Source organism: Sarcophilus harrisii, chromosome 3 (assembly GCF_902635505.1).
Source record: "Sarcophilus harrisii chromosome 3, mSarHar1.11, whole genome shotgun sequence".
In the NCBI taxonomy this organism is placed as follows: domain Eukaryota; kingdom Metazoa; phylum Chordata; class Mammalia; order Dasyuromorphia; family Dasyuridae; genus Sarcophilus; species Sarcophilus harrisii.
Window position 1 is genome coordinate 603,779,724 of NC_045428.1, and position 14,216 is coordinate 603,793,939.

Below are 14,216 nucleotides of genomic sequence, written 5' to 3' on the forward strand. Positions count from 1 at the left end.
TATCGCAAAAGTTGGGATCTTTAGGTTTGTCAAATACTAGATTGCTATAGTGATTGACTATTTTGTCTTGAACCACTGGTCTATTTCTTAGCCAATACCAAATGGTTTTGGTGACTTCTGCCTTATAATATAGTTTTAGATCAGGTACAGCTAGGCCACCTTCATTTGATTTTTTTCCCATTAATTCCTTGAAATTCTCAACCTTTTGTTCTAACATATGAATTTTGTTGTTATTTTTTCTAGGTCATTAAAATAGTTTCTTGGGAGTCCGATTGGTATGGCACTAAATAGATTAGTTTAGGGAATGTTGTCATCTTTATTATATTCGCTCAGCCTATCCAAGAGCACTTAATATTTTTCCAATTATTTAAATTGGACTTGATTTGTGTAGAAAGTGTTTTGTAATTTTGCTCATAATTCTCGACTTTTCTTTGGTAGATAGCATAAAATATTTGGGAATCTATCGACAGTTACTCTAATTGGAATTTCTCTTTGTATCTTTTGCTGTTGGATTTTGTTGGCGATGTATAAAAATGCTGAGCATTTACGTGGATTTATTTTGTACCCTGCAACTTTGCTAAAATTATGAATTATTTCTAATAGAGAACTCCAGAGATTCTACTAAAAGCTAAGTACACCATCATATCATCTACAAGAGTGATAGTTTGTTTTCCTCATTACCTACTCCAATTCCTTTAATCTCTTGACTTTTATTGCCAAGGCCAACATTTCTAATACAATATTGAATAATAATGGTGATAGAGGAAACCTTGTTTCACTCCTGATCTAACTGGAAACAGTTCTAGTTTTTCCCCCATTACATATGATGCTTACTTATGGTTTCAAATATATGCTCCTGATTATTTTATCTTAATAATATTAACTACCAACTGCCAACTACCAAGAATTCATGTTACTTACTTGGAGAATATAGATACTAACTAAACTTTAGAACTTACCTTCAGTGAAATCCTATCTCAGATAAAAGACTGAAAAAAATAACTATATATTGGTATTGACAGATCACTTGACTAAGTATGGTCAGTTATACCTTAAAAAAGGAACTAGGGATAGCTAGTTGGTACAATGGATAGAGCACCAGCCCTGAAGTCAAGAGGACCAGAGTTCAAATCTGGCCTCAGTCACTTAACTGTGTTACTGTGAGCAAGTCACTTCATCCCAATTGCCTCAAAAAATAAAATAAAAATAAAAAAAAAAAACCACCCACCCACTCTTAAAATTCTGCTTTGTGGCAAAAGAATTTTTTTTAAATCTTTTAATTATACCTGCTTTCTGCTAGATCCCTTTAAAGCAAGGTAGGGATGAAGACCAAAGACATTTGGGTGCTAATTGCCTTGAAGAATTCTATATTAACATTCTCACAGGGACCCAGAATCTGAATATTTCAACTGCATTCTGATGAATGTTGTAAACTCTGAGAACAGAGCAAACCTCTGAATGGAATTAGCATGTGGCTTTTCTAGTGATAGTTGACTCATCAGCATTATCTTAATGATTTTACCCATCTGCTGTTTACATCTGAAAAACTCTGATCACTCCCAAATCTATGGTTTGACATCTATGAAAAGAAACTCATCATAATTCATATCTCATATGAAAACTTTGAGAGAGATATTGAAAGAAGCTTCCCACCTACATATAGCATCAATCAGGAAGAATGCTGAAAGAAAAAAATGGAGATATAAAATTCACATTCATCGTCAGGACTTTTAACCAGGAGATGAAATTCTATTAAGAAAGCTTACTAGTTATGGAATATAGAAATTAGAAGATTAAATAAAAGCTGCTGGATATCCAAGTGGATAATAGCAAGGCACCTTTATTTACAAAGTAGCTCCTTGGACTTTTGAATGCTCAAGAAGAAAGTTAATCAAAATCACTTATTGTTAAATATTGAGTGAGTTGACCTGTTAGATCAGCATGCTAAAGATGGAAGTCACTCATCTCAGCAGACTCAAAGAGGTTGCCTTTGAGTCATAGAAAGTGTATCTGATACAGGCAAGGAATAAAAAAAAAAATAGATATTTCAAACATAATGCCATATGATTTCTATATACTACACCATGTTTGTTCTTCAGCTAAATAGTGAAAGTAAACAGAGGATCATTCATTCAGCAATCGTCTGGCTATTAAAACCTAACATTCTCTACACAAACATTAGCCATAGATATATATATATATATATATTAAAAAAATCTATGTAAAGCATCCTTTACAAGTCACCAGCTCCGCAGAATTGTCAACAACATGACCAGCTAACAATAAGGGCCCTACTGATGAAGCTTTAATGGATTCTACTGCTACCAATAGGCCTAATATGCTATTCATAACCCAATGTGTTGCCTAGAGATATTAGGGTTCTTGATCTGAGTAAATGGGGAAAACTCTAATTTTCACTCTCTCATGGTTTTCCATGGTCACACAACCACTAACTTACATCAGAATCCTATATTCTGGAATTCATGGCATCCACTTACTTTCCAGTTCTTAGCCACAACAGAGAGTTGCTATAAATATTTTGGAGCATAGGGTTCCTTTTCTTTTCCCTTGATCACATTAGAAAAACATAATGGATAAAAGGTTATACACACTTTTATAACACTTTGTGCATAATTTCAGATTGCTCCCAAAATAGTTGGATCACTTCAGACATCCCCAAAAGGTACATTAGGATCCTAATTTTTCCATATCTCCTTCAATATTTTCCTTTCCACCTTCTTTCATTTTAGCTAATCTGGTAGTTCTGAGGACTACATTAAAGTTTTCTTTTTATTTGAAATTTTCTAATTGGTTATGATTTATCACATTTTAATGCGACCATAAATAATTCCTACTTTTTCATTAAAAAAAAAACTGCTTGTTCACATCTTCAGCCATTTATCAATTGGCGATGACCAGTGTTCTTATACAATGTTATCTGAATCGTTCAGCTTAGAATCTGACTTCAAACTTACATTTTTAAGTTAAGACGATATAGTGAAGTGGGATGAACACTGATCTTGATATCAGAAGAACTAGATTTAAATTTAATATTCTTTGAATTCTCCCTTTGCTTTCTTCAAATTCACTAACATCCCTGGATCTATTTCATCATCTTTAAAAGTTACATGGAACTGAAATGTCTAAGCACTCTTCTAGGTCTTCTAGATATTCTAAAAGATGGATCTATCCTAAGGCATTGTCTTGATTTCTGTTACAAAGGTACTTAACCCAATCCCAATTTAGGTACTATGTACCTTCAACTTCTGGCATTTTATTCCTCCTTTTTGCCAAGTCAAACAAGTCTCATTCCTTTTCTTTATGACCTTTCAAACATCCATGGGAAGATATTATATAATCCCCCTTGAACCTACTGACTACAATTTGCATTCGTCTACAAAGTTTCCTACTGGTAGAATATAAGTACTTCAAAGAAGTCCTGTTTTTTGTTTTGTTTTGTTTTGTTTTTAATTTCCTTTGTATCTACAACATCTAGGACAGTTCCAGGTATATTAGAGATAAATGCAACTCAACAAGTGTTCAGTAAGTATTTTTTAATAAGATTTTCCCCAATTACATCAAGAAAATTTAGCATTTATTTTACAAAATGTTGAGGTCCAAATTTGTCTTCCTTTCTCCTGCCTTCTTGTTTAAATGATGAACAATCTGATATAAGCTGTATGTGCTAAAATCTTACAACAATGAAAGCAGAAATCCATCATTTCATGTAATTGAAAAGTAATATACTATCAAAATAAAACTAAAAGAAATTGGAAGTTTTATGAGAAAACAATAAAGATTTCAGGAGTGAGAGTTCAAAATGCCCTAAAGGAAGGGAAACCAGGAGGTTCAGAATAAAAGGCAATGCAGATAGACTATGTAAAGTATATATAAAGTCTTTCAAATTTTAAAGTTCAAAGGCTCAAAATGATGATAATTGTCATCATTAAAAACCCTTCTAGTTAATAAGTTGCACAAGTCTAATGTTTGGTAACCTGTTCTCATCAGGTACTTTTAGTGGCTGATTTTGTAGTTTTTGTAAAGGTGGAAATAGAATGGTGGGCAGTGGAACATATGGGGAAAAGAGTCTTCTGACCTTTTCTTTTGCCAGGATGAATATTAGAAATGAAGGATTAGGGAATCAGAGCTAAAAGCACAAATGGACTGATGGCTGGGTAAGATTCATTCAAGAAAGCTGTGGTGGACATTGACCACTGATAATGTTTATCAAAATTAGAGAGAAAATGAGAAAAAGGACTTGGCCAAGTAAAAAGTGACCCAGGTGCTCCCCAACACCAAGATGTGCAAGTGGCTCCAGTCTCAGGGGCCTTCTGGATAATGTGCTGGAACTGGGAATATGCTGGACTTGTTGATGGTGTTTTCGCAGGAGAAGCACCAGGTACCACTGGCTGTACCATAAATCCCACACACAGAAAATCAGGAAGAGAGAACAAAATTAGAGAGACTCTGGAGGCCAGAGACCGCTGCTGAGGGCAGGCAGCAGATTCCATCCCTTCCTCTTTCTCCCTCCCCTCTCCCTCCTGCTTGATTGACAAATACGCAGCTACACAAATGCTAGAAATAAATTCCCAAACCTCTACTTGTTGAGATGGGGACACAATATTTCAATGCACTTTCTCTATTACCCACCAGAAGAGAGATAGGCAAGTGTTCCCAAAGATGTGGGTAGTATAGTTAGTCTTATTGCTGTAACATTTTAAATTGTTATTAAAATAATTGCAATGGGGAAAATAAAATAGCTTTGATCTTATAATATAAAAGGTTTTGGTCTATCCCTCATACTTAATATACTTTATTTGATCAATGATTATTTTATTGAATAATTAGAATCATGTACCCTTCAATTTTAGGACAGGAAATTTTTATGGATAAAATATCAGAATTTTGGAAATAACATATTTAATTTGTTAAATTAAGCATTTATTTGTTTAGGAACAACTAGGAAACAACATTTCTTAAAAAAAAAAAGTCTCTAAATGAACCATCAATTTCTCTGGGGAGCTGTCTCTCTTTTAAAATAAACCTGTAAATAGATCAATTTATCTAATTGTAATGACCCTACACCTTTCTAATGTCAAATTAAGCTATCCATAGTATTCTTAAATGATGTATAATGGATGAAAGAATAATAATTTATAGATGGTACTGGGCACAAATTTTTCAGTAACAATGGCAATGCACTTTCAGGGATGGGCTTACTCTTATTTGCTCATGGTCTAATTTAACCTTGGACTGTACCAGAGTCTGTTTGCAATGATTAACTTTAATCTAGTCTATCTTTGATATAGACTGGAGCCACCAAAAGAGGACCCTCTTAAAGCATTAATAAAGTTCAAAAGAAAACTTAATCACCAGGCTCTCTCCCAGGAATCTGGAAGTCATTCTATGAGTCAATAATCACTACTCATATGACACAGGTAGGTATCTATAATTCTGTCTCATTTACTTTGGATACAATTTGAGTTTGTAAAATGTAAAGTAGCATCACGCAAGAGAAGAGATTTTACAGGAAAAAAAAAAAACACTACTCCAAAAAATAAGGTTTCAACCTGTGAGGGATGTAGAAGACCCTTACCCAAAATGACTACTCGAAGATCACTTGGTAGAAAGCAGAAAGATTGTTTATTAAAACCTCTAGAGGATTAGTCCTATCACAACATAAGGGAAAGAGAAAGCTTGTGGTAGGAGGGCTAAAGAAGTAGTAAAATACACAGCTCTTATACAGGAGATTACATCACAAGTAAAGGGGCATTGAGAAAGGGGGCAGGAAGGCATCTAATTTGTTGGTGCTATCTGGAGAGATTGGAATGGAAGCTTTCCATTTCCCCAAAATCCTCTGATTTCTACAGAAAAAAAAAAATCAGGCCTTTAGGCTTCAGATAGACAGTGGTCAAGCTAATAGACTAAATATGGATAAATGTCAAATACTGTTACATAAATATATTTATAAGCTGGACAAGACTCAAGTAAATATGGGCCTGCACATATTGCACAGGTCATAGGAAACACAGAAATAAAGAAAATAAAATACAGAAAAAGAATTCACATATTCCTGTAAGTTCTTCATCTTATCTCTGTTCCACACCATTTCCCCTTTGTAATATGTAACTGATTTTTATCATATTTCTATGAATTACATACTGTTCAAAATCAGTTAACATATCTATATACTGTTTATCAAGTATACCATAAAGATCATCCCCTAATACATTTTAGCCTTTTCTCCGAAGAATCATTTGAATAGCATCTCCTGAATGCAATATTGTGATAGGGACCAAACTATTCTGGTTCCTAATGTAATTATACAGGGTAGACATAGTGACAACAGGATAATACCACCGATTGCAATTAGTCCATACCATAAAAAAAAAAAAAATGCTTCCACCACCCTTCTTGGAAACAGTTATCACAGAACAGATTGGCATGTGGCAGACAAAGATACAAAGCTAAATTAACAAAGCTGACAATCTAGGAAACTGAGGCACAACATTACATACTCTTTCTGAATATTTGAATTATTGAATTACCTCCCCTGGATACCTGGGAGGTGTCAGCATTATAATTTTGGCCAACCCAATGTGAAGCAAATAAATCAAAAATGAAACTAGAAAATGCAGGAACTTATGACAAAGGCAAGTCTCTTCCTGACAAGCCCAGAGTTATCAGCACTACAAAGGCCCTCATCTCAGCCAGAGAATCTAGTTTGAAATGGACTGTTTACTATGTTAGGGGTCTGTACTCATTTGTGCACTTACCTCAACTTCTGCTTATATAGGGAGTAGCAGTGCTCAACAGCCCCATGCTAGGAGGGGTACCCCAAGTCTATCAGGGATTCCTAAGGAGGGAAAGAGTGGGGCCTGGAGTAGCTCTACCTGCCCCCTCTGATAGAACAGGAACTGCTACCAGCATCCAGAAAGGATTTCTGAGCAGAATATGTACAGTTAGACCATGAAGGCAGGCAAACCCCAAACTTTAGAGGCTTGATCTCAAAACTGCAATGTCCCTTGAGAATGCTGAGATACCAATTAAGAAACTGGGGTTACAGGGCTAGAGACTGCCAGTTCCAAGACAGCTGTCTTTATCTTGGAGATTTCCTAAAAATAGAAAATCGGAGAACAGTCTGCCAGAGCAATTCCAACAGAATAAGGGATTTCTAAGCTAACGCATCAAATAACCATGCCACATATAAAGTTCCCATACATCCAAAATAGCAATAATGGCACCATTTAACAATTTCCATCCCAAATCTTAAAGACACACCTGATCTCTCTATTCTACACAAACCGAAGCAGGAAGTCTGATAGGAATAAAAAACCTTACCTTTGTGATTCCACTCCAATGTGCTGTTTCATTTCCATCACTCTGTGACCTCAGGAAAGTTGTAATCATCACATTTCTAAATTTTGGAGAAATTTTAATTATGGTTCCAGGAGAAACAAGGTAGAATCTCATCTACTAATTCAGTCTAACTGGAAGTGAATAGTTTCAGAGATTAACTGAAAAGAAACCTACATATTTATTTGAAACTACTTAGGGTGTCCCTCACTAGGAAGTGACTTTCTGTTGGAATACACGGAGCCACCTGACAGTGGATTGGATCTTCAGCCGCCAGAATAGATCTCCTCTTATGAGGGGATGAGACAAGAAACCGAGACAGTTGCTGTTCTCCAACAACTCTGACTGAGACCATTGCATTGTCTCACCTCCCTCCTCTTCCATCTGCCTCCAACTTATCTCATTCCCAGTCCCCAAGTCAGCAAAGGCTGCCCTGCAACTCCTTCAGATGCTGTGATGCACATCTGGGGAGGCTCTCGAGGAATTGACCTGTCCCTTAACAATTCCCTGGTTTTTTGTTTGTTTGTTTTTGCTGTTATTTCTCCACACACACACACACACACACACACACACACACACCAGTGCACTGAGAAATGCAAGGGCACTGCCCTTCTGGATGGTTGTAGCAGGTATTGATCTTGTAGAAATCTCTTGGAGGCAGACTTTCAAACAGAGAAGAGGGCTGTGGTCAGAACAAGCATTTAAGTCTCTCATCAGTCTCCTGGCTCGGCCCTTTGATTTGTTGGTCCATTTAATTTCCCCAAATAAAAATTCTTACCAGGACTCTTCTTCCTTAATTCTAGAAGGATCCTTCTCATGAACAGCTCTGGTTCTTCTTGTAATTCTTACCCCACGTTCAGGTGCCATATGTTGGAATACACGGGAGAGCTGCTGGGACACACAGGAGCCACCTGACAGTGGCTGCTGGAGTTCCAACCTAGAATGGATCTCATCTTGTGAGAAGATGATACACAAGGAAACTGACAGACAGTTGCTGTTCTCTGACCTCTCTCCTGAGAGGCCGTTGCCTTGTCTGACCTCTCTCCTCCTCCCTCTGCCCCAATTTATCTCATTCCCAGTCTGCAACACCTGTGTCAGAAAAGGCTGCCTGCAACTCCTTCAGATGCTATGATCCACAGCTGTGGAGGCTCTCAAAGAATTGACCTGTCCCTTAACAACTTTCCAATCCAAGAATATGTCTTTCTTTAAGTAGAAATTGGACCCCAGTAATGAGCCCTTTCAGAGAAGGATACATAGCCAATAAGCAGTATTATATGAAGATTCTATTCCAATACTAATATCTTTCAAAGTAGGAAAACCAAAGTAGGGGAAAGGTTTTAGCCACCAGAAAGCAAAATAATACCTCTAGGAAATACAATAATCTTTGTTTAAAGAAAGAAAAGGAAAAGTGAACATTTAGAAAGTTTATACTTGTTGCAGATGCTATCTACTCAAGAATTGCAAAGTAGAAAGGATTTTACATTTCATTTTGCTGAAGTGATGGAGGCCACCTGTATTGTTTTTCTTTCCTCCTTCTGAGGATTCAGTTACAGGAGTTCTCAGGTCACTTACAATTCTCTTATCTATCAATCAACAAGAATTACAAATAGAATACAGGAAACATTCCCTCCTGATCCTGTGCTCTATGAATTTATGAAACAAAAGTTTGTGATAAAAATGGTGATCGGGATTTGGAAGCTGTCTGACAAAAATACATACAAAGATTAGAAGGATCACTTAAATCAAAAGATTAGATCTGGGGACACTTCACTAGCCCATATATGCAGCAAAGGGGACTTGGCCTAGTAGCAGATAACAAAGACATTACCTAGCTAGGATTCTGATGAAAAAACCAGCCTGCCTTCCCTATTTGCAGCAAAAGAGGATTTTGATCTCTCTGTGCTTCCCTTTTACTTCCAGGAAGTGAGATGAAGCTCTACCTCTAAGGACCTGATTCAGAATCATAAGGAGGAAGACCCTCACCAGTCTGGACTCTGCCACTGTGCGTAAAGCTGGGATCTGCCACTCAGAGAATGGAGATGAGAAGAGGAAGACATAAGGTATTTATAGATTCAAGATTCTCTCTTCCTTTAGAGATGTGATTATCATTTCAGTAATAAAACGAGTAGTGCTGACTTCATAAAATCTCAAGAGTACCATCAAAGGCTTGAAATTTGTTCCACATAGAAAATATCAGCAGCTATTTTTATTGATTGGTGATGATACACCCATTACTAATTAATAATGATTATGAATTAAAATAATTTTTAAAAGTACAGTTGAGAGCTACTTGAGAAACTTTTGCAGGTTACCAAGAATAGAGGGATGTGAAATTTAAACAATATCCTTGGAGGATGGAGATAAGGAAGAACAGCTGAGGATACTTTGAGTGATTTTCAAGCTTTGTTCTGGATTTTAACTAAAAGAATCTTTTCTTGTATTCATTTCTTTAGTTTAGTCACTGATTATGACTTCCTGCATAAAGACAACATTGTTAAAATATTTTATATTCTTGTCTGTCCATACAACTTATCAAATTTATAAGTTTTCAAAGCTTCCTCTTCAATTCTCTCTCTCTCTCTTTCTCTTTCTCTTTCTCTTTCTCTCTCCCTCTCTCTGTTTCTCATTGTTTCTGTCTATCTCTGTCTCTGTCTCTGCCTCTCTCTGTGTGTCTCTCTGTCTCTCTCTGACACACACATACACACACACATACACACACAAAAAAAAAACTATTGAATACCTACAACAAATTAAGGTGATGGATTGTAGTTGCAGAAGGGAAGAATAGATCCAATGCAACAATACCATTTTTTTTAATGAAGAAATCTTCAATGCAAAGATTCTTGAAATTGGAAGCACTATGTACCGATTCCAACTCTGAAACTTTGTAGTTTCATGATCCTGTCTGAGACAACAAATATGAATATCATTTTTCTTTTTGTAAAATTGTTAAAAGAAGGTTGTCTGAGATAGATTATAATGAAAGCATGGTGAGAGGGTATAAAGTGTTGTTTATAATGAGAATCCCTAGGTTCACATCCTTCTTCTGTTATTTATGACCTGTGTGACCATTTCTATAGAAGTCAAGTTTCTTCATCAACAAGCCTAACTCTCTAGATTTTTTCACTTTCTACATATCTGTTTGGCTCATGTTGGTCACCCTCTCCACTTCTTCTTTTAGGGCCTTTTTTATGTTTTGAATTCCTTATTAGAATGTAAGTTATCTGAGCCCAGAAATTGCCTTAATGAGGTTTATATAAAAACCTCAGATGGGGCTTTGGTCATATGATCCTTGGAAGTTACAAACATCTTCTCCAATTTGGAAATAAAGAAACTAACACCAAATCAAATGAGAAAATATTTGCAAAGTACTTGGAATAGTGCTTGCCATATACTTAATGCTACATAAAATCCAATTATTATTACCGTTCTTATTCTTTTGTTGTTGTTAGATAAGTACTCAGATGGGCAAACTGAAGTCTTGCCTGTTTTTTATAAGGTAGTTGATTTTTGAGGAACTCTCCAGAGAAAATAAAGAAAAAAAGGGACAAGTAGCAATAGGTTAACTATCAGGCAGTGTCTGAAACACCTACAGTTTCTGTCTTCAAGACCATGAGTTTTGACTCCTGAATGATGAATTTTAGATGTATTTGTTGGTAGCAGAAACATGAAAGAAAAAAGACAAGAAGAATGGGCAGCCTTTGTTCTGGCCCTGACTTGTGTCTATTTAATTATGGGTGTTTTAATCCTGTTCAAATGTGTTTGTAAATTTCTTCATGAATACCCATAGTTCATTATAACCTTAAGACTGGATTGAGGAGATTGTGAATCATGTACTGAAAAGGAAAACAAGCCTTCAATGAATTACAAGTCAAGGCAGTTTATTATTAATGGATACTCAAGCGGGAGTCCTTGTAGTCTTTCAGTGAACAAGCACACATAGTGGGATGGGCTTCTGCAGGAATACAAACCCAGATGGAGAAGCCAAAGCTCAGTTTCTGTCCTTATATCTGACATAAGAGGCTGCTGGATTCACAGGCACTATGAATGAGGGAATCTTGAAAAGAGTCGATGAAGCAGGTGAAAATTCAACATGATGATTTTGGATCCATGATGTTTTGGGAATCTGATGTAACAAGAAGGTGGTTGGATCCTCAATGAGGAATAATATACAATTCTGAAGATGCAATTTTCCTTCTTCAACTATTTTAACATTTTTAAGCATGCCTTTCTCCACGAAATGTTCTGTTGTAAATCTCTACAGAAAAGGAGTATTATCAACTAACAATAAATAAAAGAAGACTAAAAGCATTTTGTTTTGTTTTGCTTTCCTTTTCTTGTATTCTTTTCTCCTATTCCAAGATTAGCTTACTCCATACTTGATACAAGCTAGGTTATAGTTCTTCTGGATTTCTTGGGAGTATGAGCTAAAGGACCAGAATATAATGTAAGTAGAGAAAAGTACATGCATTCAACTGTTGCAGTGGTAAGAAGCATAAAAGTAGCCACACACACATTTTGTCAATGTTGCTTTTAATTGCAATTGAAGAGATTTCAGAAATGTGAGGATGGCAAAATTGGAAGAAAAGTTTGTTAGATTTTGTGCAATTTTGAAGGTCTGATGACTTTTACTTGCTAGCAATTCGTTGCACTGATACGAAGAATTGATAATTATATCCAAGTCTACCATGAAGAGTGAAACTTGCTATGTGACAAAATAAACTCAGAGAATATAATCAAATTGTCTGAGTTTTGTTTTCAGATTTTTCGTGTGTCCTTGAACTAATGTTTCATGAGTGCAAGAAAAATGTCCAACTTAATAGGAATGAGGTCGGTGGATCTCTGTCCACATGAAAAAGGTTGGAAGGAGAACTGGAGAAGGCCAAATTAATATCTTCTGACTTAGTTTTCCCCGCCAGAATATTTTCATCTGGTTATATTTGAATCTGGATGAGGTATCCTGTCATATACTTGGCTGCTTTTTCGAACCTTATTTGAAATCATTTGGATCTGAGGTGCTTTATCTAATTATACATATGCTAAATCATTTTGGGTCCTTGGACTTAGGACTGGTGGACTAATGTTCATGCTGTTATAATCATGTCTGTTCTTGATATTCATACAAATATCTTTTACTAAGGTAAAGTTGATATGATATGACATACTGTAACTTGTTGATATGATATGAAATACTGTATCTTATCAGTGCTACATTTTGTCACTTCTACATGGTTTTAAGATAAAGAAAGTGAAGATTTTATGCTTTTCAATCTGAGATAATCATTTCCATACTGAGATTTGTAAATTACCTGTTCATAGTCATGTATTCCTGTGTAAAATATGGTCTTTGAAATTTCTAAATATATCAAGTTAGTCGGACCAAAGTATAAATCAATTACTTAGTTTACGTTGAAAATAGAAACTTTTCCAAGTTTCTCATGAAGAAAATAATTTGAGGAAATCAGTTTTCTTAGAGGAGTAACTTATGGAATACCTTATGTTACTCAAAAGAAAAGTCAGTTTTACTTAGGTCTGCTATCTAATGTGAATTAATATCTCTTTGTAGATAATGTCCTGAAATATGTCTTACTTACAGGCAACTCATTTGATATATACTCAAAACATTGTATACAATTTGGAATTAAATACTTAGTTTGCTTGTTCATCCCATCCCAGGATGTTTTTTTAATTATATATGAATGAAATTTATACATATAAGTAAATGCAATGGGTATTAGATGTCATCTTCACACAAAAATTTGCTATTTCATATAAGGCTAAGATCCTTAAAAGCCTCTACTCTTCCTAAGAAAAAAATAGAAATACTAAGAAAAAATCAGAATACATTGTAATTCTAAAAGGAAAAACATTGAATTAGAAAAATCTTTTTTCCGAGGCAAATGAGTTTAAGTGACATGCCCAGGGTCACACAGCTAGGAAGTGTTAAGTGTCTGAGGTCACATTTGAACTCAGGTCCTCCTGACTTCAGGCCGTGCTCAATTCACTGCTTTGCCTAGCTGCCCCAAAAATCATTTTAAAAATTCTTCTTATAGCATGATTTTATTTAGCACATTTATATCAATTACAGAGTTTGAAAAAGCAAGGGTATTTAAAAACCAAACTACTTTGAAAGTTAAAGAAAACTATAGGTTGTTAACTTAATGATTTTCTCATAACTCTATTATTGATCATTTTGGAACCATAAAGTCTGATCTGAGTTTAAGGGATTATTAAGAAATTAGCAAAATTTAAGAGTATTTATTAAAATTGCTTTGAGATACATTTTAGAAAAGGTGATAAAAGAATTCCTAATACTCTGTAAAATATATAAAATTAGTCAGCCAACTCTACTGAAGAGGATCCCCATTCAGAGTTACCTTGAGGATGAGAACAATTCCAGAATGTCCAAGAGAACTGCTAACAGAGAACCCGTCAAAAGAGTGGGACATTTGGAATTCAAGAAAAAAATCTGCTGATTAAATATTCACTGGCTGTGAGATATAAGAAGATAATTAATGTTGATCATCATTCTATAATTCTCAGCCACAGAGCCCACAATGAGATGGGGACACCAGGTGCAACCAGACCAGAAAGGTAGCAGAGAGAGGAATTGATATTGGATTAAGGAAACTGAGCAGTTATGTCCAGACAATGATCTATTTATTTATTTATTGCATTAAATAAGATTTCAATTTTTCAAATTATATGAAAAGGCCATTTTAACATTCATTTTTTAATTTTGAGTTCCAAATTTTCTCCTTTTTCCTTACCTCCCCCTCACCCCGAGATGACATGCAAGTTGACATAGATTATATATGTGCAGTTATGTAAATCATATTCCCATATTAGGCATGGACAAT